The 5,635-nt window shown below is 32.8% G+C and overlaps 1 pseudogene; it reads left to right on the forward strand.

Annotated features, from left to right (window-relative positions):
* The first annotated feature begins 2,006 nt into the window (after positions 1-2,006).
* Positions 2,007-2,058, forward strand: LOC126002420 (uncharacterized; annotated as a pseudogene).
* Positions 2,059-5,635: the final 3,577 nt, after the last annotated feature.

Raw genomic sequence — 5,635 nt, forward strand, 5'->3', positions numbered from 1 at the left:
TCTACTTACTATTTTATTACTCCTAGTTTTCTTTTTCAACAATATAAATATATTGCTCAATGACAGTACATAAATTGAATCGTTAAGAATAAAATTTAGGACAGAGCATATTCTTATTTAAAGGGTATCTAAAGAACAATTCGCACTAGAGATACTTACAGCATAATAAAAGTGAAGGGAAGTATTATGAAGTGAGCTAAAAGACTAATAATTATTTTAGATGGGATTTTTTTATTGTCATTACTATCCAGTGGTGTTCAAGGCTTATTTCTTCATTTGCATCCCCAGTCTTGTCTGGCAGTTCTTAGGGTACTGTACCAAAGATTCAATCTGGGTAGGTAGCATGATGGCTAGTGATACACACCTGTTCTCTTTCTCCAGTTTCTAGTTGTGGGTCTTTTAACTATTTTCTCAGAATACATGTTTAATGGTTAGACTGTTTTTCGATTTTGTTTGTTTTGTTTTTGGTTGTTCTTGTTTGTTACATTCTCATTAAAAATAGAAGAGTTTATTCATACACAATCAACAATGAAGAAACTTTTGACATAGGAATACTTTGTTCTATATTTTGTACATATTTACATATATCACATGTGTTTTTGTCCTATATAAGTTAACCCTTTCTCAAAGAAAAAATTTTCTAACTTTAATACTGTTGCCTTTATCACTTTATTTATTTATTTTTGTCTCTTTTCAGGCTGGTCAAGGTTGTTCTGTAGAATTGTTCACCTGCATTTTGCATAATTGAAATATGTTCTTGTTTTCTCTTTGTCCCGCCTATGGGCTTAGACAGCTGTTTCTCCAACAGGCAGTAAATTGGTAAACAAAAACCCAGCTCATTTTGGACAGCTGTGTAACAACACAAAAAATGAATTTATTAAGCTTTTACTGTCAATATGATAATTGCTATGCCTATGTTCTGCATAAATTTTGTTCTATCGCATTTCTCTAGGTAATTGTTTTATTTATTTTCTACAATAAAAGTTTTTTCTGCATAATTTAATGATGGAAATATATAACATGCCTCTTTCTGCTTTAATCATGCTATCACTTATTTACTGTGATGATTCTGAAATAATTAAGCAAAGCAGAAATAGCTGAATAGACATAAAAATAGTAATGTTGGATTTTTGTTTTATAACATTTTGAAATTTTAAGAAATCATTAAAACTCTTTATTCAGTTCTACCATTTGTTTAGCTAAATCTTGCACTGATGCCAATTAGGTACAATTACCAAACCAGAATAGAATAAAGTGATAAGTAACAAAATGTAATGCAATTTTTTCTTTAAATTGTCGATGCATTTTTCTTGCTAACCATTTAGACTAAAATCACACTCCGTATTATGGTCATAATGTAGGGATGCTGACTAGGATATATTGTTTTAGTTCACAATAGGTAAAAAGACAATCTGAGGAATCTTCACATTATAAAAAATCCAAACAATGTCTATATTTGGTTCACTTTAAAAATGACAATTATCTGAGTCAGAAATTCTTTGTGAGTAAAATCTGAGATACATTGTTGGTTTTTCAAAGGTGTTTCTGTAAATTAAATTTGACAATACATTTACTCCAAGTTCTTTTTGCCTACTGAATAGCTAGACACAGTGATTGAATATTTAATGGTTCATAAAACTATTTCTTTGGAACTTGGCCCTACCAACCATGCAAAGTGCTTTATAACTAATTTGTGGTGTTACTGACCAGTTTACTTGCTGATCTAAAACTTTGGCATTTTCTTTACCTCACCTTTTCATCTTGTCTTGTTTCCCAAATTAGGCACAATCTTTCATTAGAAATTTCTTATTAATGCTTTCATTTTTTCTTCACAATAATAATTTATTTGTCTTTCTACTGCCTTTCTTTGATGCTCTGGAATGTTATGAAATACTTAATATTAAACATAATTTATATATTTTGGTGGTTAGTCCTTTGCCTCACTGATATTTTATTTTTTCTTCTGCACTACATTATAAGAAATAAATCTCAAAAATGCTGCCATACAGTGTTACAGCTCTTTTAGAATTTGTCCAGCAGGCCTTCTGGAAGGCCCCCAGAAAAAAAATGCTGCCATATATTTGTTTCCTCTATAAGTATAAAGGAGTGGATATAATGTATTCAAACTTTGAAAAGACAGAGAGCTTTTCTATGTGGACTATTGTAGCCATCTTTTCCCCCCCAAAGTCAAATCCTTACTCAAAAACCTTTATTCAGAATTTCAGATAATCAGGCTTGGGCATGAGCCACAGCAAGAGTACAACAGGCAGGACAGTTTTCTTTTATGTGGCAGGTGCAAGTTTGATTCCTGGCACCTGGCACTGCATGGGATATAGACCCCACCAATCTTCCCCATTTCTGGAGTGATTCCTGAGTGTAGAGGAACAACATATTCTTTGTAAAAATGTGCTTTATTTTCCATTTTCTTCATCCAAACTTCTTTGTGTAACTGTGCAGATTGGAAGATTATTTTGAGGAAGCAATCCACTTTCTTTGAAGTTGCCAGTTTGTTACTAATGAAATTTTGCTTTGCATCTTTGTTTGCATTTGCCAGTTTATGGTTAGCATCTGGGGTACTCCGGATAGAACCTGGATCCTCCGTGTACAAGGCACATTCTAGAAAAATGCCTTTTTATTAAGGATCATTGATTGATATAAATGTAGAGTTATTATCTGCAGTTGAATCACTACATTTTTTAGTAATGAGGTATGCCCAGATATATGAGGATGAACTGGTAAACTCTACACAAGCATCTGCAGAGCACGAACAATAAGGTCCTATCAGATCCACTCAGAAGGTGACTATCAAGCTGTGGCCATGACCCATTTGATTTTCATGTAGTAGGAGCTGTTCCCAACCATCATAATTTCCGAGGAAATTCTGAAGTTATGTTGTGTATATAGCTCATAGGAAAAAGATATACCAGTTCCAACTATCACCATAGTTTAGGACATTGTCTTTAGATCATATAAAATGATGTTCAGAAAAAAACAAAGATTGTATTGAGAAGGGGCTCTAGTTCTAAAGAAGTTATGGGTTTCTTAAGAAGGAGATAACAAGAAGAGATCCCTAACTGCAAAAGAGATTCAGACCCAAAGAAGTGATTAGGTTCTCTTGAATTGAGCTATCCCAACAGTATGGTGGACAAGAAACAGATAACCCAGCCTAGTAATCTTATTAAACTTCCAATGTTGAGTTCATATTCTTCACCTGTGCATATGTTGAAAGACTGAAAAATAGACCACAAGCTGCATCCAAAACATATTGCCTCCAAACCAATAAGATATTACTCATATCCTCACAGACCATACTGATTTGAAAATGGAAATGGTTCACTAAAAGAAACAGGAGAAAAAAAATCAAAAGACTTTTAAATTGAATTAAAAATAAATTTAAAAAGATATTGAAAATTAATAAAAACAGACATCAAAAGATACTATATCTAAAAAATAAATCAAAAAGTACAAAATAATCATTTTTCCACATATATATTTATTGATTGATTGTTTTTGACGACTTTATTTTTGTTTAGATATTGAAGTTGATGTCTCCTTTTTTATTTTATATTACTTTATCTTATCTTTCTCTTTCTTTTTGCACTCTGGCATGATTTGAATTCAGAACCAAGACTATTGTGTGGTGCTTTTCTTTATTGCTGTAGGGCTCACTGGATATTTAATTTGACATTTATTTTTATATTGTTATGATGTTTCAATTACCTTTCTCATGTCTTCTCTCAAACTGAGGCTGATAGCCACTAGAAGGACTCCGCCCATTTTCAGCATATTTTTTAAATTTATTTATTTATTTATTTATTTTGCTTAATCTTTACCCCATTCTATTGCCTTTCTTTCCCTCAAACAAAACCACATAACTCAATTTATCTAGGTTAGCCTCTCAAATAGAGGGAGAAACAAGGGAGGGCACCAGGACCAAACAGATGTATGATCACTGATAGTAAGCTAGACAAAGAGGGGACCACCTACTCTAGCAGCCTGGGGGGTCATGGTGGGGGATATGGGTTGCAGAAAGGGAACGGGGATGAGGGAAGGACAAATTTGGTGGTGGGTATTCCCCTGATTCAATGTTAATATGTACCTAAAATACTAATTGAAAGATCTGTAATCCACTATGATCAAAATAAAAAAAAAAGTAAAGACACATATATAAAAGAACAGCAAATTATCAAGGGAAATAGAACTTGAGAGTTGGTTTAAATTTATCTGGAACAGGAAAAGGATAGATTGGAGGACTCCTTGAGACAATGAATGGAAGTGGTCACTCTGATTAGTTTAGGACGGAAAATGCATAAAGCTATTATAAATATGGCTGCAATTATGGTGTGTCCATTTAAACAATGAGACGAAAAATAAATAAAGTTTACCCCAGCTGCATTGGAAAGCAGGTTTTACAAGGAATTTTTTCCTTTCTGTTTGAGTTGGAGCTGAGAACCAATGTCAGGGAGCTTTTAGTCTTGAGAATTTTTCTTCCCATTAGCCTGATCTGGACATATTTTTACTACCAGTGATCTATGATGAAATGAGCCTAATTTTCATCCTTGATTAGTCATGGGGTACTTGTTAATAGAATAAATATTGAATATTTTTTCTCTAAACTTCTCTTGATTAAGAGAATATTTGTATTTCCAGGCATTTTTTTTTTTGCTTGTTTGGTATTTTTGCATCTCCCTGAATTTTGCTTCTGAAAGTACACATAAAACTATCTCTGTCCACCAAATATTTTCTAAGCACAGATGAAATGCTCTAAAGCTAAAGTGATTCTCCATTTTTAAATTAAAAGTTAAATGAAAATTAAAATATGATCTCTCACTCATAAGGAGTGCAATTCAAGAGCTCTGCAATCACAACTAGTAGCTGATGTATTGAATAAGACAGTTCTAAATGAATGAAGGTGATTCAGTAAACTGTTAAGGATGAAGTTAGGCATTAGGCCCAGACCTGTAAAATGTGAAGACGATTCAAGATGTTGGCTCTTGAAACAGGTTTTCTAAGTCTTAAAAAGATACAGGTTAAGTGAATATAGTCACCTTTATTTTCTGCAGTATGTGTTTTGTGACTGTAAGTGTTGTTTCTGAAATGTTTCTTATCTGAGATAATAGAAACATTTCTTTAAAAATCATTCTAATTAGATTTCTAAACTTATTACCAGAATATGTTGAAGTAAAATAACTATGTGGATGAAGCTCCTAAACAATTCTCACACTGGTTCATTCCCAGTACTTCTTGGTCTATTTTAATTTTTTTTGTACGGTTAAGTGTGAGAGTTAAGAGATACCTTGTTCTGAGCATCTGTAGTACCAGGGACCAGCCTTGACACTTTGATGCTCATGAATCTTTAGAAAAGTGCCCAGTCTCCAGGGCTACAACTGGTTTGACTGTGGCCCAAGTAGTCGAAAGAGGGTTGACACATATATTGCAGTTGTCAAAGACCTGTCCTAACTCCCTGAACCCTAAAAGAACTATTTCTGTTGTTTTTCCCCATACTTCTATTAATTAGCAAATATTTTTATTTTAAATATATATTTATTATATCAATATATAAACTTATAATCTCATTCCACTCTGTACATATAATATGCATATAGATGCCTGTATCCATATGTATATCCTTTTT

The sequence above is a fragment of the Suncus etruscus genome, chromosome 2 (genome assembly GCF_024139225.1).
Source record: "Suncus etruscus isolate mSunEtr1 chromosome 2, mSunEtr1.pri.cur, whole genome shotgun sequence".
NCBI lineage: Eukaryota > Metazoa > Chordata > Mammalia > Eulipotyphla > Soricidae > Suncus > Suncus etruscus.